We start from the raw sequence: 22,301 nt of genomic DNA on the forward strand, positions 1-22,301 counted from the left end.
TGTCCTTATCCCAGGACACATTTCTGCAGACTCTTGCATGCAGTTTACAATTACACATTCAGTAACCACAGGGCTGCCACTGATGGACAACTGGCCCAGAGAACTTGTGATTTCACTGAAGTGACACCAGCAAAAAGCATACTCACCACCCTAACAAAGGCTCAACTCCAACTCTCCAGAGAACTTCTGTGGACCAAATCACAAAGCCTTCTCCATATGAAAAATACCAAACTAATATAAAGCATGAATTGAAGCTCATTTGAAAGGCTGCAAAACCATGTACAGACATGGTCATTTCAGTAGCAATGTTGCAACTTTCAGCTGAGCTTCAGCCAACCGAAGGTGTTTAAACATTAAATCTATATAAGCCAGTCCTAATCTGAAGGATGTTTCTGATAAGGCTCTGTACCAGCTTAACAGCATAGGGAAAAATAAATCAATTTGAAGTGAGACTTGTTCAGTGATCATGTACATCTCAGACCTATGACTGGAGGGACTTTGGTCTATTGACAGTAATCACACACTTAAACACAAGCCCGACATCATCTCTTCACTCACCAAATAAAATCTCACATTGGAAAACAATAATGACAACAAGTTAATGTTTTCAGTAATAAGTTCTCCACACAAAGAGCATTTGACCTTCACTGTAATTTCTGCACAGCTTGCAGTAAACCACCTGAGTGTGTACAAAATGTAATGAATAAAGAAACATTTCAAATGATAGAACGTTATTAAAGTAGGTCACAATTCAAACAGCACAATTACTGGAAAAATGATGTTTGAAAATGCATCACTCCCAAGCCTTTTCACACTGATGAGCTACTCTATAATTTATTTTGCCTAACAACAGCTTCTGTCCATATTCTCTCCCTCCTCATCCCCAAAGACTCTATTAAGGCAGCCCCGTGTGCTGCATGACAGCGTAATGCCCACATGAGGCATGAAATGTCACAGATCACAGCTTTACACCTGGCCAACATAATGTATTCATCAAACTCTTTCAAGCAGTGGAAGCATTTGTTGTTATTTTGTGGGTCAAGCCATGCAGAGGCAGATGGAATGGGCACTTTATTTGCATGTGATGTCCCCAAGCCCATTCACTTTATTTATGGTGGACAAAATCTGTCCTTACAGAGCCATCCAAGAAGCCTTGGACCAAAGACATTGTTATTTTACTGAGATAGGGAAAAGTGTTTTCCTCTGAGGCTTCTGGCTGACAATGAAGATTCATTTGGTTCCTTAACAACATATTCCACATATTCTGAACATCCTGAAAAGCTGAGAAGTGGGATTTTGATTCACATCCTATGAAGGTATCAGGATTATTGACACATCTGTATGTTAAGGCAACTCTAACAGAGAGTAACAGAGCCATGAGACTCCCCAGCACTCACAACTGCCCCAGCAAATACCCCACCAGCCACTGCCACGAGTCTAAGTGGTCAGCTCTTTGCTTTTAACTACAAATTCCTATGCCTGTAGACACTGGCTTTAGCCATCCTTCCATAAACCACAAAACAGCCTGAACTGTTCACAAATACACGAAAATGTAGAAAGGAAATCCTGGGATTGAAAATGTATCACTTCAGATTATGTGCATTTTGAGTGATTCTGAAACAGAGACTGAGGTTATCTTGAGAGTTTGGGGGAAAGTTTCTATAGAAAGTACAAAAATCTTTGCTAAGAGGAGAGAGTTAACCCTGTTGCCTTTTAATTATCTGTCTTGCTGCACATCAGTATTAGTGACATGGGTTGCTTAGAAGTGCAGCTTGCAGGAAAACAAAAACCAGGACAGGCCTTCCAACAGAAAAGGGAAAAAGCCTACTCTACTGTTACATTGCTCTTCATATTTTGTTAATAAAATTACATATGAAAGGCTGGATGCATATCTAATTTTATCTCTTAGCATCTGCCACTGCTTCATGACCTCCAAGGCAGACTGCAAGTACTTGGATAAACAGATTAGCTCAGTAGACACTGAGCTATCCACCAGGTTCCCAGAACCATATTTTGACTGAACCACAAAGGCATCATCTCTAAACCCCCAAAATAACAGGAAGCTTCTCCTCCACAAGAAGCACACTGCCATCCTACTGCTTTCCTAGCCTGAATACCACAAAGTACTGATATTAAAACACATTCAGGTTCAAGTTCAGATAGCTAAAAGGAAAATGTTGATAACAGAGAAAAAGCAGTATTTTACACATCAGCTCCCTTCTCCAGAAACACCAGCTTCAGTAACATTTACCATCAGTTCACCTTTGACAGATGAGCCTTCCATCCACAGGGGAGAAAACCAGCACACTAGAGCTTAAGGGAAGACAGCAACACACCACAGCCAACTCCATCTCTGAGGGGACTTCTCCATAGGAAGACCATTAGTTATTGGAACTGGATCTCCATATGTTACAGCCAAGAAGACAAAGTTCCAGAGAAGGGAGAGACAATGGTGTCACTGAACCTTTACACACCACTCCAGAAAAAGGGAGTTAGGCAGAAAAGCCAAACCAAGTAATGCTGAGTGTCTGGATTTCCTTTTGGCTTAGCAGTTCAAAGTGAAGAAAACTCCTGGACACGTGGAGTCACGAGGCAGGTGGGCCTGGGGAGCCTTGTGTCTGCAAGGAAAAAAGAGCATTGACCATAACAACAGAGCCTGAAGGAAGGCAAAGCACTAACTCCATCCTCAGGACAAAGTGAAAGCTCAGGCTTTCAAATAAGATGTAAAATAGAGCCCTGGCCATTCATCGCCATTAGAGATCCCATGGCAATTCCTGCAAGAGTGAAAATGTTAACTAACATGTCCTGGCCAATATCCAACTTGGATAATTGCATTCTGCTTCCTAAATTCCCCTTGCAGTTTCAATTGGATTAGCTTTTCTTCATCTCTCTTCCCTAAGCCCCTCCTGCATAATGCTTCCAGCCCAGCATGGCTGCTGCATTGCACTCCGGAGGTGTCTGAGTTAGTGGCGTTGGGCAGTCCCAGCATACATTTTGTGTACATGAGTCAGAGAAAACGCTCTGTGAGCCACAGTAACACCCTCACCCCTCACTGAGGTGCATTTAACTTCTCAAATGAGAAATCCCACTGAAGCTACTCAGATTTTTTCCCCCTAATATTTCACCCTGCAAGAAAGGCTGAATGAACCAAACCCAGCCTCCTGCCAGTTAAAAAAGTCCTTTGCTAGGCCATGTGCTCAGCAGACTCAGTGGCTCTGACTTCACTAGAGCTCTGCTACATTAAACCAGGAGTAAATAGCCATGAAGTGTTTCTCCACGAACTAGCTCGTGTTTGAATGTTGCAGGACTCAAAGAAGCTGGCTGCTGAATGCCTCCCTCTGTGGATACAAAGGAGGAACACTGGAAGGTATTCTCTCCCGGCTTTTAACTGGCTGGCGCAATCTTCAAGCTCTTTTAAAAGAGAAGCTGAAGGTCCTTTAACTTGGCAGACTGATGAAAAATGGAAGTGCTGTGAAATACGAGTCTCCTGCTGTTGGTTATGTCTATCCTACTCTAAGTACTCCGAATACTATGGAGGCAAACTGCAAAGTCCAGACACAAAGCATTTTACCAAGCAGGAGAAGCGAAGATGATTTATGTGCATAAAAGCAAAAACTGACAAGCCTTTGATTTTCTTGTAGAGCAATCCCAAAATGATTGTCAAGACTTCTTAGGGTTTTCACCAGCTGCATGTCCTGTAATAGGACCATTTTGTGTTTTTTTTTTACAGACACCTTGTAAGAGGTAATTTCCATTTGCTTTCCAAGTTACTCAAAAGAACACTTCTCATTCCCTCTTCCAAGGGCACTTGGCAACAGTGGAGAATGGCTTGTTTTCATTTCCAGCCAGCTTCTGCATCCCTGGTAAAGCATAAAACCACAAACATGCCACATACTTCATTTTTTAGAGCTTCAGTAGCAAAAGAATATCCTTAAAACTCCCAGAGCACAGTTTTAGCAGCCAGTAGCCAGATGAAGAGGGAACACAGAACACACTCATTTTGGTATTTCCTCGTGAGTATCAGAACCCTCCTCCCTTCTTCCATGTAGACAGTAAGTGTCACTGTGAAAGCTCCCCTATTTGCCAACTCCAGGCTGGCTTAGCAGCAACCTCACACCCACTAGCCTACACCAAGTGTGGAAAGGGGTGATGTGGGACCTCCCTGTGCATCCTACTTCAGTGGCAAACACACCTAGTAGTTGTAGGCGTGTGAAATTTGAGGTTGGTACAAGAGAGTGAATAGCAGGACTAAGCATGACAAGGCTCATCTGATGAGCACAGATGGATCTGCAGATGAATTTTATGTCAGAATCTGAGGGTTAAAGAAACACAGACTATGTCACTGATCTGTGGGGCACATCTGAAGAACGCCAATTGGCAGAAGTTTCTGACTCAACTTTCCTGCTGCTCCTGTACTGCCACTCTGGGTACCAGTCTTGACTCCAGCTCAGCTCCTTTTGTACACAATAGCTGCTATCAACTCAGGAAAGGATGCCCATCCTCAAATATACACTCATCCCTTCCCACACTTTCACTCAAGTGGAGAAATGGGCTTCAGCCGGAGGATGCTGAAGTTGGAATCCTTAAGGTGTGTAGTGCTCAAGATTACCTGACATTTCTGCAGTAAGACCAGGACTGAAAGTTTAGTCTTTGCACTGCAATCTAATTGCAAAAGTCACAACTGCTCATCAAGGGCCTCAATCTCAGGAGCAACCTGAAAAAAGAGACTGGAGTAAGATGTCCCTTTCAGCCACTCCTTCCCTCCCACTTCCATGTTTTTTGCAGACTCCTGTCTGGAGTGGAAGCATTAGCATTACTGTGCTCTCAAACAGCAGTCACCCTCACCACAATCGATAAAAAATTAGCATGACTACAGGAACAGAGGCTTGGGATTAGGGAGATCTAAAACTGGAAGGATTTCCCCTCCCCACCCTTCTGCATCCTGATCAACCCTTCCAAAACCTGACTGTAAACATTTTAATTCTCTGTCAGCTTGCTGGAGGAAATCACGAAAGAGGCAAAATTAGAGAGCAGCGGGTGCAGTTCTACAATAAGCATCTGTCAGTCAAGCAGGCGTCACCCCGCAGGTCACCCCAAGCACTTCCAGGCTCCAATCTAGGAGAGCAGTGATGGACACAGAGGGCTTGCTTGGAGCACTGATTGAGTGATCAGACCAAAGCTGTACTTCAGGCAGATATGTAATTTTGTATTCACTCTTTAAAACAAACAGAGACATTCTCTTCCCCTCTCTGGTTCAAGCAGTTTATACATTTAATTCATTTTAAGAGAGACATGTTTGTTTGCTAGAGCAAACAAAAAGAGTAATGAAGAGCTGCTGTTAGAGAGAAGCAACCTGCTTGTCTCTCACTTGACATTAAAATTTAGCACCAAATATTGACTTTGGAAGGTAAGCAGCTTAGTTCCATGGCTGCGTTTCACACCTTCCAAGTACACACCACAGAATTCGGTGCGAGATCACAGGATAGGTGCAGACCAAACCTGCAGTTTCAGCAGTGCATGCCTCACAAAACACCACTTTAGCTCTGGTGGGGTTCCTCAGGATAAACCTTCATCACTCCGTTTGCCAACACCAACAACCACAGGAATATCTTTCCCTCTTATCTCTAGTTTCTCTTGCTTTCACTGCTTGCAGCATCACAGACAGAGTAAGCCACACAGGAAAGAGAATAATGATATCATGTACCACTGCACACCACTTGACTAAGGAAACAGATTCAAGCAGGAGACCTCAGCAGCAATTAAAAGGAAGAAACAAAGGGCAAAAGAGTAAAAAAAAAAAAAAAAAAGAACCTGTTGATTGATAGATAAATAAATAAATAATCGTAAAGCCTTGGATTTGGGACTTCAGTTTTGGGTTTTTTTTGAGATATTAGGTTTAGAGGCACCACTAATACCTACCAGCAGTTTAACACCACAATTAAATAAAGCAGATATTCCTTAAACCCAACATTGTTATCTCCTGTAGAACTACTGAAGTCTACAGGAAACGTAGCTGCAGCATTAGAGGGTTACTCATTCCAAGGACCTTTTTAATATGGCTGTACTGTTAACACTGCAGTGCAAAAACCTCTCCAGTCATATTAAAAGAAATTTAGCTCAGAAACACAACTTGTGAGCAATGAAAAATACATCTGCTTCAATTTGCACTCATTTAATAACAGCATTATTTAACAGTATCAGTTAAAACGACTCTCCTCAGAAGAAGAGCAGTGCACCTCTTCTCATGAAGACTCCCAGGGCACCAGAAGGAAATTCATTTCTGCAAACCAAACATTCAAAGCAGCCTGCAGCACCAGAAAGGCCACATTTAACAGGGAGAAAAACATTTTGTGACTGATCAGAATGAACAGCCCCCACTCTACATCCCCCCTCCCTCCATTTTTCCTCTCAACCTGGTACATACTTCACTGGGTGGAGGGGGTCAAAAATATTTCCTTCCACTGCAAGTATTTGTCAGGGTACTTGGATTCTCACGGGAAAAAAGCAACCATCAAGCTCCCATTGAATTTGCACACAGTAGGAAACAGCTACTAAAATCCAGGAGCAGACTATCTCCCATCACTAACCAAACCCCACAGATCCTTCCATATAATTTTCTTGCAAGGTTATGCCCAATTGCTCGCTAACCTGACTGATTAATCACCTACGCTACAAGAAGGTGCTGAGAAAAAGGCTGAAGGGCAACAAAATATTTATTCGGGTTGCAAATGTTAACCCAAGAGGGGCCAAGCTGGTTCCAGTTGCTGCTGGCAGACTGCGCAGGCAGAGAGGCTGGAAGGAGAACCCTGCTCAAGAGCCACATAGACAGAGATAAGAAAGAAACCGGTGTCTCACGTTCATCCCCACTACGCCGATGAGTGGATGCTCACTACAGCTCTAAGTTGGCTTTGCCCGGCTCTGGAAGCGTTAAATTATTCCACAGGCCCCCGAGACGGCGGGTTCTCCGCGCAGAACCGCGGCTCGCATCTCCGCTCCCGCACGTCCCACCCGCGCAGTTCTCGCCGACTTCTCCGCTGGCTGCCAGACGCGGAGGCACCGAGCTGCCCGGGCATCCCTCCCCCGCCTCCTCGGCGGCTCCGCCGCTGCCGCCCGCCAGCGCCTCCCTCCCGACGCACAAAACTTTGCGCTCAAGTCCCGCCGCTCCTCCGCGTTTTGCCCCTCCGCGGGGCTGCGAGCCAGCCCCTGCAAAGCAGCTCCCGCGGAGAGCCGGGACGCCCCCCCCGGAATGGAGGAAATGAGAGGAGCCCAGGGACAAGTGCTGCCGCGCAGCCCCGCGGTTCGCTCCGCGGCTCCCTGCTGCTGCCACCTCCTACCTGCAGCCGGCGCCGCTCCTCGCAGCGCCTCGCTCACCATCCTCCTCGTCCTGTTCCTCCGGCCGCGGGGAAAGGCTGCGAGCCCCCGGCCCTTCCCTTCCTTCCCCTGCGCCGGCGGACGTGGCTCCCCAGCGAGCAGATCCGCGGCAGATCCGCGGCGCTCCCCGCGCAGCAGCAGCCCCTCGGCGGCGGCAGCGCCGGTCCCCTGCAGCCACCGCGCTACCGCATTCCCCCTAATAGCGCGGCGCGCCGCCACCGCGCCTGGGAGCCCCCCAGCCCCGCCCGGCCCCGGGGCAAGGAGGCGGTGCCCAGAGGGGCGTCGTCCCCCCTAAACACTAGCAGCGGGCACCTGCGGTGCAAGCGACCCCCGTTCTCCGGCCCTCTCGCCTGGGCTCTGCAAGGAGCTGGCCGAGGGAGAGTGAGGGGCCAGCGGCTTCCAGCTCACTGCTCGCCCGCCCGTAGCCCCAAAACCCCACCGATCTCCGGCAGTACCTTTCTCACGCTTCCTCTCACCGGTGTCCGCTCCCCAGGCTGCGGATCCTTCAGGAGGTGTTTCGAGTGCAAGCTGGAGAGAGTCGGTGTGGCACTGGAGTGTTGCTGGAGGAGCCAGGCTGGTCAGCACCCCTGCTTACAGGCAGAGGGAATGGGACACTTGGCCTGTCACCCAGCCGCAGAATTACAGTATGGTAGGGGTCGGAAGGCACCTCCAGCGATCATCTAGTCCAACCCCACCTTCTAAAGCAGGGTCACACGAAGCAAGTTGCACAGGATCACATGCAGGTAGGTTTTCAATCGCTCCAGAGAAGGAGGTTCCACAACCTCTCTGGGCAGCCTGGCCCAGGGCTCTGGCATCCTCAGAGTAAACAAGTGTTTCCTTATATGTAAGTGAAAACTTGGGGTACCATGATCCCTCTCCAACACTGGGCAGACTGAGGTGCCTTTGGCCAGTAGGCACCAGTCTCACACGAAGTGCAGGCATCCAAAAGTATTCTAGGCCCAGTGGGATGCAGTGTTGTTCCCTTTCCTTCCCATGCTGACTTATCCTTGGCTAGTTCTGCGTGGCTGTCCCATAAGGGATTTCCTTCCTGGCTGCAGTCTGCACTGTGCAGCAAGGAAAAGCAGATGTCTGCTTGAGAATGGATTTTGAAGGCAAAAATACTTTTGAGTGACAACTCACAGCCATAGAAGATCGAAGTTGCCTTTTTGTTCACAGCCTGACATCAGGTATTTATCTTGGCAGCTCTCACCTGAGCCAGCTTTATAAATAGGCGTCCTGGCAGTGCTGGGCGTTGGTCAGGGAGCATTCCCATCTGTGTACAGATGTGTCTCTTGCTCCTCTTGTCTGCTCTTTCAGTGGGATGTCACCAAACAGCACAGCTAATCCCTGGTCAGGGAGAGATGCATTTGTGAGCTTGCAAATCACAAGCAGCGAGACAGATTAAAGTTTTTGTCTAATTCTAGGAGATCAAGCTTGTAATAGCAGGAGAATGAGACTTAAGCTGCTTTACATATTCCTCCATATGTAAGGTCATTAAAGCATCTGTGGTTACTGATCTCACAGGAGATGGAGCCTTGCTGGAGGTGTTAATAGTTGCTGAACTCTGAGGCTATGTGACAGGGTGTTAACCTTTAGTCAGTGTGACCCAACACATTTGACTAAACCATTTTTCCTGGCCCCAATCTCTTACCAGCTCTCCCAAGTCACATATTTATTACAAGAGTAATAGCTCATCTTCCTTAATAGGCTCCTCGGATGCAAACCTTGAGCCATTTGACAATGGCTGCCTCAGACATTTTGTTATCCTTAACTGGTGGGTGATAAAAGATGAATAAAGCTGTCAGATAGCCTATTGATTATGTGATGGAGGTGTACCCCCATTGTCCTTCTTACATTGAGTTTCTCCCATTCTATTTCTTTCCTGGAGTTTGGGTGAGGATGGAAAGAGGAATCATACCTACAACCCAGCGCTGAACTTGCAACCTGCTGTCACAATCTGTTCAACTTCACCACGCCTGTGTGTCCACACAACTCTTGGCAACAGATTTGTCAAATCTCAAGCCCTGCATCTTCCTAGTATTAAATCATCTCTCTGACTTTGAGGCCCTAACAGTTTCCTTCCTGTTGTCTTCTTGCTTGGCTCTGAAGGGAGAAGTTTGGGAGAAAAATCTCTCGGGCTCACATAGAGTGGATTAAGCCACAGTAGTGGGCTTGTGATTCAGGTACAAAGTGGCATCTGAGAGACTGAGATTAAGCTTCCAAGTCCACATTCCTCCCTACTTTTAGCAAAAAACACTTGCCAGAAACAGACAGGATGATCATTTGAGTTCAGAAGCTTGCTGTTGGTATGATTAACTCCCTGAGCTTTGGGAAGGCTTTCAACTTGCATAGAAAGAGCATAATGATGCATAGCTGTACCAGGAACAGGGATTGTACAAACGCTTATCTGCAATCCCATCCAAACAAAGAGACACAGAATCTGGGAGCACTTGCAAAAGATCTCTGAAAGAGATCTATATGCCAGTGACATCAATTTCCATTCCGTAAACGCAGATGTCTGAGCAAAAAAGCCACATAAGTGCCTGTGAATAAGAGAGTGCTGGAGTGCTCACACAGAGCTGTCTGAGCTCCAGTGCCTCTGAGTCAGCTGGGAAGCAGAGAGCCACAAACAGCTGGGCAAGCAAAGGAGCAAGCCCCGAGAGAGGGAGCAGGAGCAAAGATGCTGCAGTGCACAACTGCAGTGAGGGACTGATTATACTCATCTCAGAGCAGGCAGAGTTTGAAATGGAAATGAGGAGAAGATTTCCTTGCCACTACCCAGCAGCTACAGCAAACCTTGCTCTGAGACAACAAGCAAGCAGGCAGCACGCAGCATGGACTTTGTTTCATTTCACTGTTATTCACCTTGTCTTAGAGAATCATTTAATTGTTGCTCAAAAAATGCCATATAGTAGTGAAACATTAAGAAAAAAAACATATTTCTGCCTTCACATAGATATTGAGGTCTCCCTGCACGTAGAGGCTTCAGCTTGTGCACCCAAAGCAGAGCAAATTATCAGGTCTTTATATAAGTTCCACCCTTATGGGCTGAGAAACAAATAATAGAATTGTAGAATAAGAGAATGGTTTGGGTTGGAAGGGACCTTAAAGGGTCATCTAGATGCAACATCCCTGCCATGGGTAGGGACACCTCCCACTAGAACAGGCTGCTCAAAGCTTCATCCAACCTGGCCTTGAACACCTCCAGGGAGGGAGCATACACAACCTTCCTGGGAAACCTGTGCCAGTGTCTCGTCACCCTCACTGTAAACAATGTCTTCCTAAGATCCAATCTAAATCTCCCCTCTTCCAGCTTCAATCCATTCCCTCTCATCCTATCATTACAAGTCCCTGTGAAAAGTCCTTCCCTAGCTTTCTTGTAAGCCTCCTTCAGGTATGGGAAAGGTTCCTATAAGCTCTCCCCCAAGTCAAAGAGCCCCAATTCTCTTCAACTGTCCCCACAGGTAAGGTGTTCCAGCCCTCTGATCATCTTTGTGGCCCTCCTCTGGACCTGCTCAACAGTTCAGTGTCTCTGCAGGCCCCAGAATTTGATGCAGTAGTCCACGTGGGGCATCCCCTGCAATGTGATGCAAAATTTCCAGAACCAGGAATTCAAATTGCCTCCCACCTGAGCAGCAGAGTAAGCACCCTGTTTCCTTTTGCTGTCAGGCATGCCTAAGAATGCCTGGGGTTACAGAGCCCATTCAACCCTAAATTCCTATAAGGAAACCAAATGCACCTTCACCTGACTGATGTACTTCAGTTCTCCCTAAACCTTCAGACCTTCCAAACAAAGTTCCAGGCAAGCATGAACACAAACATCTAGCAAACTTTGGCCTCTGCCAAAAAGAGAACTTTGACTTGCCTTGCCATCCTTCATCACAGCTCAGGGATTTTCTCCTTCTTTTTCATGACTTCAGGAAACTCCTGGCTTTCTCAGGTAGGACATGCATCTTCTGATGGCACCTGAGAAAAGAGAAAAGGAACCTTCAGATCTCTGATTTAGTCAAGACAGAGATGATTAACCAAACAGATGGCCAGGAATACCACAAGTTCATATACATAGAGGAATGTTCTGAATTTTATGCTGCTGTGCTTTAATTTTAGCACTTCCCATCCCTCTATCTCATGGAGTTTAATGCAGGTGTCATTCATCCCCTTTCTGCAGAGAACTGAAGTGAGATAGCTGTTGTTTGACTTATGCCACTGTCTAAAGGGCACGAGTTGACTTGGCAGCTTTCAAGTACTTGAAACCTTAGGTGGACTACAAAGAAAATCTTTCTTTCTTGAGGTTTGTTTTTGTAACAGAGGTCAAGAGGAAACATCTTGTAACCAACAGTAAAAGCAGGAGAGTCATCAGAAGTGACATTAAGCAGATTGTGATGTCTTACATCCCTGCTGTTCCCAGTGCCCCAGGTTTCCTCTATCCCAAACAGCTCCTTTCTGGGTGTTTCTCCTATACCCCTAGGGTGAAAAAAGGGGTAGGGAAACACATTCTAGGATTATTGACACAACATAGCTGCCACTCCTATCAGAAACAAATGATCAACACTTTCTTTATGATTTCCCAACAAATGCAGTAAATTAGAAGGGATTTCTGATATACTTCCCAGAATAATGCATTGCATCACTGTAGCAGCCATCACATACTCTTACACTAAACTGCCATGTTCAGATCAATATTCAGGTGTAAGCATTAGTCTGGAGTTACACCCACAACATACAGGCCAAACACCTTCATCTAGGGAAAGGATAATTGGATGGGTTTATGCAGTAGTCTCCCTTCAACAAATACTGATTCCTTGAGATGGTTTGGGAGTTCCCTGCCCACCCACTCTTATGAAATCACCCAGACCAGACTCAACTGGCTAAGAGTTAAGGACTGAAGCTTTATATTCACAGCTTAGCACAATATACAAGCAGATATTTACTATTTTTACACCCATAGGCAGCAATATACAAGTTAAAGGTAATACAGAAGCACAACAGTCCTCCCAGAAATCAGAGTCCCCCAGAGGGGCTCCCAAGCGCCCTTCCACCTTCTTTCCACCCCTCTGTCTTATCCGAGAGTATACCTTACATTCAAGGCAAGTTTGGAGGATCAGCAAGGAGGGTGAGAAAGCAGAAGGATTAAATCACACAGAAGCAGCCCAGAGAGAAAGCACAGGCTCTGACAGAGGCCCACACACTGTCTGATCTGTTCTTGTTTTAATACACCTCAGCAAGCCTATGAGTGAAGCAGAAACCACCACTATTTCCTTTTCACAGCCTATAATCTAATTTTTCTCACTAAAACATTCCAATTGGCCTCAAACTAGCACACTGCCAAAACAAAGGTGAAGGGAAAACCATTAATAGCAATTGCACTATTACTTCCTTAAAATACATTTCTCCATATGAGGAAAACACAGAACTCTTTTGACTGCCTCAAATTCTCTTTCTAAAGCTTTTGAGAGATCAAATTTCAATAGCTTGAAGATCAGTTAAGTAAAATAAACTTAAAATTTGAGATTTCCATTGCCTAATAGTATATTTGGATCTATTTATACCAGTAGCAATACTGCAGTCATCCAAGCAGGAAACAAAAGCAATACCTATTTCTCCAGTCACAAATAAACTCACTTTTAAAATCAACTATTTCCACAGTAGAGTTTATATTCTATTCATAAAACTAGAGGGATGATGTCTTGAGGGGAATTCATACTTAAACCTAATTTAAAAGAAACATTAGTGCAGAACACACACAATGTTTGTAGGGCTGGTTTACAGAAACTATAAATAAAGATAGATGCTAAATTCAAGTGATTTGCTGTGAATTATGCACTTGGTTCTATTGGTTCCTGAACCCTTATAAAGGTTCTGTGGAAAGCAAGAGAAAAAAAAAAAAATCAAAGCAAAACAGAATCAAAAGTCAAAGAAGTCTCCAAGGGAGACAAACTTCAATGCCAGAGCAGGGTAAACAAATGGAATTATTTACAATATAACATGATCATTTGCAATGCTATTTTATTCATTATTTAATCACACACTGAGCCTCTCTTGCAGCCAGTGGCAGACCACAGGGCCATTCTGTTCCATCCCTCATCTGCTATAGGTTATCCAGCATTCATATACATGACACGAGCTACTGCCTCCTGCCTGTGTTCAAAGCACTGCTTTCTTGCGCCTGCTCACAGGGGGAAACAGATCTCAAGGCTGCGAGTGTCAGTGGATGAAGTGACCACCTAGAGAGGACTGCCCACCTCTCTGATCCCCCAGCAGCTGGCTGGTACATCTCTCTCCAGAGCTCTTCACAGAAACACAATGTTAGGGAGTGGAAGGGACCTCAACAGATTATCCAGTCCAACCCTTAGGCCAGAGCAGGATTACCTAGAGCAGATCACACAGGAACAGATTCAGGTGGGTTTGGAATTTCTTCAGAGAAGGAGACTCCAAAACCTCTCTGGGCAGAGTGCTCCAGGGCTCTGACACCCTCACAGAGAAAAAGGTTCTCCTTATGTTCACATAGAACCTCCTCTGCTCCAGCCTCCACTCATTGCCCTTTGTCCTATCACTGGACATCACTGAGCAGAGCCTGGCTCTGTCCTCCTGACACTGCCCTTCACATCTTTATCAACATGAATGAGGTCATCAAACCAAAGTCCCCCAGCCTTTCCTCAGCAGTGAGATGTTCCACTGCCTTTAGTATATTTGTGGCTCTGCAACAGAGTCTCTCAAGCAGTTCCTTGAGGTTGTTCTTGATCTGAGCGGCCCAGAACTGTACACAACATTTCAGATGCAGCCTCAATAAGGTGAGCAGTGGGGCAGGAGAACCTCTCTGGACCTACTAACCACAGCCCCACCAATACGCCTCCAGGATGCTATGGGTTGAGCAGGAAAACAACCTCAAAGGGAAGGCAAAAGCTGGTGATCTTGGTGGTTCATTCTACAGAGAAGCAGTTAATAGCCACATGTCCCCCTTCTACAACAAACTGAACCGTTTATAACACCACAGTGAGTGCAAGAACACAGAGGCTTTTACTGGAGATCATAGCACAAACAGCAGCAGCACAACTGTCAAATTCAGTATCAAAAAACCCAAACTGTACCTCTCACCACTTGCCTTTTTGTTTCAATCAGTGTAGGATGTTCTCCTTGGCAATCTGAGAAGGAAGAGGAGGGTTTGTGTTTCAAAAGTGTCTTGCACGACAGCCTAGATAGGATGAACTTTTAGACCCAGCTCAGAGTCGAGCAAAAGGCACTCAAGACCATGATTGTTTTTGCTGCATTTGGGCCCTAGTTTCAATGTCTGCTGCTGTTTTCTGTAAGAAGAGGTCCAATCTTCAAGCAAAGTTTCCAGAATCTCACGATTTCCTTCACAATTTGCATAACCATGTGCATCAATCAAGCACTAAGCTTAAGCACCTCTTTGCTTAATCCTCTAATTTGCAGGGGCAGCAGAGAGGGGACAAGAAGAGGGCGGTTCTGTTCAGCAATGCAAATCAACCAGAGCAGGATACTACCAGGATTAACATAATCCAAGTGCTACAAGTATTCAATTTGCAGACTAAGGATGATAAAAACCTATTTCCCTAGTCAATCAATCATTGTGATCGACTTGCAAAAAAGAAGTGGGGTGCAAATCGGTGTAATGAATGGAATCAGCAGACTTGTCAAATGACACGGCTGAGAGAGGCCTTGTGTTAGCAGCATCCCACTGCTGCTGGCAAGTCAACAGATTATAAGAAAATTTATAATTAAGAGCTTATCAAAGCACTTCTTGTCATCAAGCACCACCTTACATATACCAGGTACTGCTTTTATTAATGCCTAAGGAAATGAAGAGCAGCGAGAATGCTCGAAACATCACAAGGCACTCGGAGCAAGTCAGGAACAGAAGGTGACATAACACTGGAGATCCTCACTGATTAAGGAGGTTACCCAGGGAAACAGAATCATAGAATCATAGAATCAACCAGGTTGGAAGAGACCTCCAAGATCATCCAGTCCAACCTAGCACCCAGCCCTAACCAATCAACTAGACCATGGCACTAAGTGCCTCATCCAGTCTTTTCTTGAACACCCCCAGGGACGGTGCCTCCACCACCTCCCTGGGCAGCCCATTCCAATGGGAAATCACTCTCTCTGTGAAGAACTTCTTCCTAATATCCAGCCTATACCTACCCTGGCACAACTTGAGACTGTGTCCCCTTGTTCTATTGCTGGTTGCCTGGGAGAAGAGTCATCTCATCGTGGGCTGAAACTGATCCAGGGTCTGCTATCCTCCCTAACTGCTGCTGTTAGCATGATCCCATCACCAGTCCCTGCGACAGGCTGTCTCCTTACTTTCCTGCTGGATTGTCTCAAACAATAGAAGTATTTTCAAATATGAGTGGTCTCACAACAAGCTTGAACCTTCAGATGGGGATTTAGTGGTAGTGACTTAGTGGTGGGATTGCAAGCTCTAGGCAAGTAGCTGGACTCGATCTCAAAGGTCTCTTCCAACCTCTACAGTTCTATGACTGCTGAAAATGATCACTCTTCCAGCAAGAAATCCTCAAACTTCACTAGCAACTGCAAACCTAGAGGCTGAGGATAACCCTTTGTCACGTTGCAGGAGATATCATACCCAATTTGACTTTACTTTCCAAACTCATTTCATCCTGGTACCACAACAGCCTAAAGAAAACAGTATTAGCTTCATTTACTTCAGGCAATTCACTTTCCTCTAATAACCCATCCCCACCTTCCTCATCTAGGGTGTGCATGGATCCAGGGAAGACCTTAACACAAACTCTGACACTGACAAATGCCTCCTTTTGATCACCTGAGGTTGTAAGAATCTATCACATACACATCAAAATCAAACACAAAGTAAGGGAAGCATTAATTAAACCACAGCAAACACAGACTTGACAAGGCTATGATTTAAGCACAGAACTGCCTGAAGAATTATGATTCAATATTTTAGTTTGTAACCCACTTTTTCTATCACTGTACAGAACTGAAAACAGAGAACACTTGCCCCCCCTCTCCACCCCCTTCATCTGTTTTATCTTTCAGCTTGAGCTGGCAAATCTGTCTCAGCATCACCTGTGAAAAGAGGTGACAGAAATTGCTCAGAGAGTTGAAAGGGAAGAAAAACTTGTAAACAAGTTATCTATTCACATACTCTGTCCTCTAATTCCAAAGAGAAACATCAGAACATCTTTCAGAGGACACAATTTCTTCTCCTCTATCTCTGAGTCTGCGAATTGCCCCACACAACACACACATAGGTTCCCCTGTGGTTCTTTACAAAGATCATCCTAGATCACCAAAATATTAAAACAAGAGCACAGCCATTCTCACAAAGCTCACAGGCAGAGCTGGTTTGAGCACTAGGGAACAGCGTGAGTTGACCTGCCAAAGGTTTGCTTAATCCAGTGCATGCACAAATGCTTTGGACTAGTCTTGAGACTAAAAACTTCCATGAGGTTTCTGCTACTCCTTGCTACAAGTTCAGCAGGGTCATGAAATCTGCACAGAATAAAACTTAGCATCTTTACATCCAAGTTCAAACCTTTACATTTGGATGTTAGGAAGAAGTTCTTTACTATGAGAGTGGTGAAACACTGGCACGAGTTACCCAGTGAAGCGGTGGTGTCTCCATTTGTGTAGACATTCAAGGTCAGGCTTCATGGGCCATCTAGTTGGAGATGTCTCTGCTTGGAGGGCTTGGACTAGATGATATGTAAAGGTCCATTCCAGCCCAAGCCATTCTATGACTGTATACAACACATTCATCCATGCAACACAAATCCCATAACCATTCCTACTCAACAGCAGGGAGGAGTCAGCTGCAGGCAGGAGCACAGAGGTCATTGCTGTAAGAGTAACACAGAAGTGGTCCAAAGGGGCAGCACTCTGTGTGGGCATACAACATCTCCCATATTAATTGGTTAAGTCCTCTCCAGCCTATCTCCAAACAGCAAGGCACATCAGAATATGGGAAAGGCCAATCAGGCCCATCATCTGACACCAGCAGAAGTCAGAGCCTGTTGGAAAGGTGATGTTAATTTTCCTCCAATACGCTGCAATTTCTTGTTGCCTCTAGGTATATTGTCTTTCTTCCTCTTGGTTTCAGGTTTTTTCCCCCTTTTTACACTTCTGTACATTAACCTCTCCTGTTTGCTTCCCTGACTTCACACATAAGAGCTACAATGCCTTTTTTTTTCCCCATTAGGAATTCATCACCTCCACTTCTTGATCAAAACAGCTACTCTCACTATCTTATATTTCCACTCTTGTATCACAGGCATTCAAACCCAGATATCATCTGAGCACTGGCACTGGGGAAAGATGATCTTAAACAAGAATAAGATGCAAAACATTCCTGTGGAGTGGTAAGAACCTTCCCATTGTTTGCTGCAAACACAAAGCTGACCTGTTGCTCACTTTGTAATCTTCTACAGAAGCCACAGCCTGAGGCCTTCACATCCATTCAGCTTTATGATCAGTTGACTACAGAGCTATCTTCAGTGTGCTGCCCCTCACTTGGATATGACAGGGACTGAAATCTCATTCACAGCAGGATTATCATTATTATTGAGCTGGATCAGAAGCACAAATGTCATCCCACAGCTCGCATACATCACTGCTCCCCTTCTTCGCCATCTGCTCCTGGAGACGTCAGTCAAAACAGTTTCAGCATTCCCCATTATTGTCTTCAAGCTCCCCTCTGCTGACCTAGTTTAATTTCATGTTTGCACCCTCATGTTACCAAGCAGGCAAGTTAGTGAAGTTTATGTGTGTCATTTGTCTTACTCCTCCCCCCTGAAAACGTGTACATTTAGAGATCTGATATTCATTACTCTTTTTGACAGATCCCAGTACAGCTTGAAAATGCTCCACAAGACTTATCTGTATTGCCCACATTGATTTATCAGATTAATTTAACTTCTTTGAAGAGGTTTTCAGAAATAATCAGCTCCATTATGCTACCAAAAGTAATTCTGAAAGCAAAAATGTTAATTAAGATCCAAGGATCTGATTTGTCTTATTGTTAAGACAGGAACCACTCTGAAATTCAGTTCTGCTTGGCTTCCAAAACCTCAAAGAAGTTCAGGCCAAAAGCAGAAGGCCATCTCAAACTCTGCTCTTTCCAAAAGACTTGCAGCTTGTCCAGTGCTTTGCCCTTATTCTTGCCCTGCATTATCAAAAGGACAAAGAAACATAGTAGTGACAGCACTGATAAGACAAGACTCCTTATTTCTCAGCACAGGTATCAAGAGATGAAGGCTTCCAAACAACAGGAAAATGCACAGACATAGGAGACCAAACCACTGAGATAGAAAACACTAGAACTAAACGATAGTGGAACACACTGAGAACACTCCATGAACCATCCAAACTGTATTAAAATGTGTGCAACACTTTGCTTTTTTGAAGATTCCCCCATTCTCAGTATTACCATCACTTGATGAACACTGTCTTCAAGTACAGCTTGGTTTAAAATTGAGTGCTCTCCTAAAGACTTGCCCTAATGCAAGTGGCATTAGCAAAACTACACTTGAACATCTACAGACAGTGTCCTTTCTGGGGTTTTCTAGCCCCCAGTGGGGAGGAAGGACTTGGATCCTCTACTTGTTGCTATGGTAGCTACTAAAAACTGCTGCTCACAAGAATTTTGAATTGCTCTCTGTATTCAGACAAGCTTCAAAATAAGGCTGAAAAAATCAACACTTGCAGCACTGTTAATGAGCCAGTTCCTGACCTCTTTGTGCTTTCCAAAATAACAAGAAAAAAAGAAGAAACAGCACTTAATATCCCCTCTGCCTCTCAGCTCTGTTAATACTCAATCACACACAGTCCATTAAAATCTTTCAGACAGATTTGATGCAGCCCTTAGATGTAATTTAAATGACTTCTGCAATGACATCAGAATTCACTACACTTCTTTTTCCTGACCATTTCAGGTGAGTGCCTACTGTAGAGGTGATCTCTAGTTGGAGACAAGCTGTATAACCAAACAGCACTTGCCAAAAACTGATAGGAAAATAGGTTTCTAGGCTTTGTGTATATTGTGGGGTTTGCAGAGGTACATTTCCCAACTTGTCTCACTTCACACACTGCACACTGGCTGCTGCACCAGAACATTGCATTGAGGCCCCAGATGTGCCACTGCTACCTGACACAAGCAAAGATTTTCCCATGCCATCTCCGTTGTTTCAGAGTCATCATCTCACTGCATTTTCAGAGGCAGCCTGCACAGTTGTTCTCAAGACACTGTGTTGGATTGCACAAGGTCAGTTGTCCCAGTCAAGCATGACAATGGGTCTGAATCGTAGAACCAGTCAGGGTTGGAAAGTGACCACAACAATCACCCAGTTCCAATCCCCTTGCCATGGGCAGGGACACCTCACACCAGATCAGGCTGTCCAGAGTCTCATCCAGCTTGGCCTTAAACACCTCCAGGCATGGGGCTACCACCACCTTCCTGGGCTACCTGTTCCAGGCTCTCATCACCCTCATGCTGAATAACTTCTTCCTAACATGCAGTCTGAATCTACCCATTTCTAGCTTGGTTCCATTCCCCCCAGTCCTATCACTACCTGACAGGCTAAAAAGTGCCTCCCTAGCTTTCTTGTAAGCCCCCTTCAGACACTGGAAGACCATAAGAAGGTCACTTCAGAGCCTTCTCCTCTGCAGAATTAATAGCCCCAACTCCCTCAGCCTCTCCTTGTAGGAGAGGTGCTCCAGCCCTCTGATCATCCTCATGGCCCTGGTCTGGACACATTCCAGAACAAGTCTTTGAATAGGGAGCTGCAGCATCTCTGAAGCTTTTTTGTGCCCTCTTTAGGATATTAATTATTATATTTGATAACTAAAAAAGCTTAGAAATCATCTGGGCAAGGACATCCAGGATCTTGCCCACTATAGCCAAGTTTGGAGATCCAGACAAAAGGGGATGGTTGACACTCATGTAAGACCTAACGAGGTTGAAATGAACACACGTGGAGAAGTTTCCCTCTATAATTAGCCCTGCAGAAGAAATACAAAGATGAGGACATGGAGCAAAGTCTGTGTGGTTCAAGGAGAAGCTTTGTTTTGCATTCCTCTCAGAGGTTCTCATCTAAATTAATAAATGATGCCCTACGGGGAGAGGTTGGAAGGGACTTTGACAAGATGTTAGCCCTCCTTTAGCTGGGGAGACAAGCCAGCAGACATACAGCCGCTACGGAATAATCTGCCTACAGGGAAGCGGCTTCTTAGCTCATTACTTTGAGGTGGGGTAATATCCTCAAGCACAAAGCACAAATCTAGGAATTCTAAAAGCATTAGCAACAAGAAATCCACTATTAGCATTGTTTGGGCTTCTTTTAATTGATCATAATGCAAATACATTAAAAACGTTTAAAAGAGACTTGAGAGGGATTCCAGGAAGCAGTCCTCTCTGCTGGTATCATATTTACATCTGTTCCAATGCCCAAAGACAATGAAGTCTCACCTTCAGTAATTCATGCATTCACTGGGTCAGGAGCTCTGTCAGATCTGGTGCTTTGCCAGTGGAAGCAGCAGAGATACAACTGAGAAACCATGCAGGAGCATTTACTGTAAAGTTTGGAACTGGATCTAATCCCAGCCTTCTTGAAGATGTGCTTCTGAGGAAAAGCTCGTTTTCAGCTGGCTCCTGAAAGCAAGGAAGGTTTTCCCAGCAGGTGCTCTGCCTTCAGGCCATATTAGTCATCAGCAGAGACACATGGTTTAGAGTAGTAGTAACACAGTCTGTAGAAGTTATCTGGATGCAGACAAGAGTTTAACCAAACCACAGCATGTTGAGTCTGTCTGCAACATCAGCAGACAGCCAGCACTGACTTCTAGAGAGGACAACATCAGCAATGTGAAGGTGAGATTACTGCACAGCAACTCAGGTGTGCATAGGACCACAGGTACACTAAACCCCCTAAACCTCAGCAGCATACATCAATGGCATTTTTCTTGTCCCAGCTGCCTTTAGTCACCTGGTAACTGCTTCACACTCATTGTACAGATTGGTACTCTGAGTTGAACGGAGACATGCCCAGGAATGAAGCTTTTGACATAACTCTGCTACTTCACCTCAGCTGTGGCCTTTAGCAGCCTCAGGTAGCCCTTCCCTGGATCTCATATGAAAGCACTGCCAATCATCATGAACCATGCTAGTGCATGTCATTGCTTTATATTGCAGACAAACATCCATCAGAGATGAGGTCAGGGCCACCAAACTCACTTTATTCACAATGGTATATCTGTTGAGACCTTTGCTTTCAGAGATGAAAAATGACAGCATTCACCCACACACCACAAGGGGAGAGAGATTCTAAGTCAGAATAACACAAATGAGCAAAACATCCAAAGACTGAGTTAAAATCCTGGATGGGGAACTTTTACATCAGTTGCTAGCAGTGAATTGTTTCTGCTGGAAGCACTCCAGGGACAGTTGAATTAATTCAGCCAGGGTGTTGCAAAAGGCATGGCTAAGCAATCCAACATCCATTTGGGAGAGGTGGTAACGTGGCATGATGCTGTTCAGAGATAATCAAATGTCAGCCTGGCAACTCTGCTGATACCATCATTAAATGATGGGCTCAATTCCATGAACACTCCCAGGTTTTTCATCCCTTGAGATGGAAACAGCTTTACCCCACTTAGAAGAAAAATTAATATTTTGCATATATAAAGCCCTTTTATCCCCAAAGACTTCACTCAATATGGACCAGATTTATAAATAGACTACCAGCAGGTGTCTTTGGAGTCGGGATCAATTACTGATAGTCTGGCCCTGCATGTGCAGTAGGACCTGCTCAGAGATGATCTCAGTGTAATTGTGAACATGCAGAAGACAAAAGGATTAGGGACCCTTGTCATGGCCAAGTGTTAGGTAGGCAAGAGAGAACGCTACTGAAAAAGCTGAACAGACAGATGTAAGA

At 45.0% G+C, this 22,301-nt stretch overlaps 1 protein-coding gene across 16 annotated transcripts in view; it reads right to left on the minus strand.

Moving 5' to 3' along the window:
- The window catches only part of DAB1 (DAB adaptor protein 1), a 534,753-nt gene that overhangs the window by 480,184 nt on the left and 32,268 nt on the right, over positions 1-22,301 (minus strand). For 13 of the 16 annotated variants that reach the window (XM_064146935.1, XM_064146950.1, XM_064146949.1 and 10 more), the window contains 3 exons: positions 20,840-21,022; positions 11,237-11,337; positions 7,827-8,718 (listed from right to left, as the gene is read on the minus strand). The gene's annotated coding sequence lies outside the window, so the exon portion shown is untranslated. The other 3 variants (XM_064146933.1, XM_064146938.1, XM_064146939.1) reach the window with 3 other exon arrangements.

Source organism: Pogoniulus pusillus, chromosome 8 (assembly GCF_015220805.1).
Source record: "Pogoniulus pusillus isolate bPogPus1 chromosome 8, bPogPus1.pri, whole genome shotgun sequence".
Classification (NCBI taxonomy): Eukaryota; Metazoa; Chordata; class Aves; order Piciformes; family Lybiidae; genus Pogoniulus; species Pogoniulus pusillus.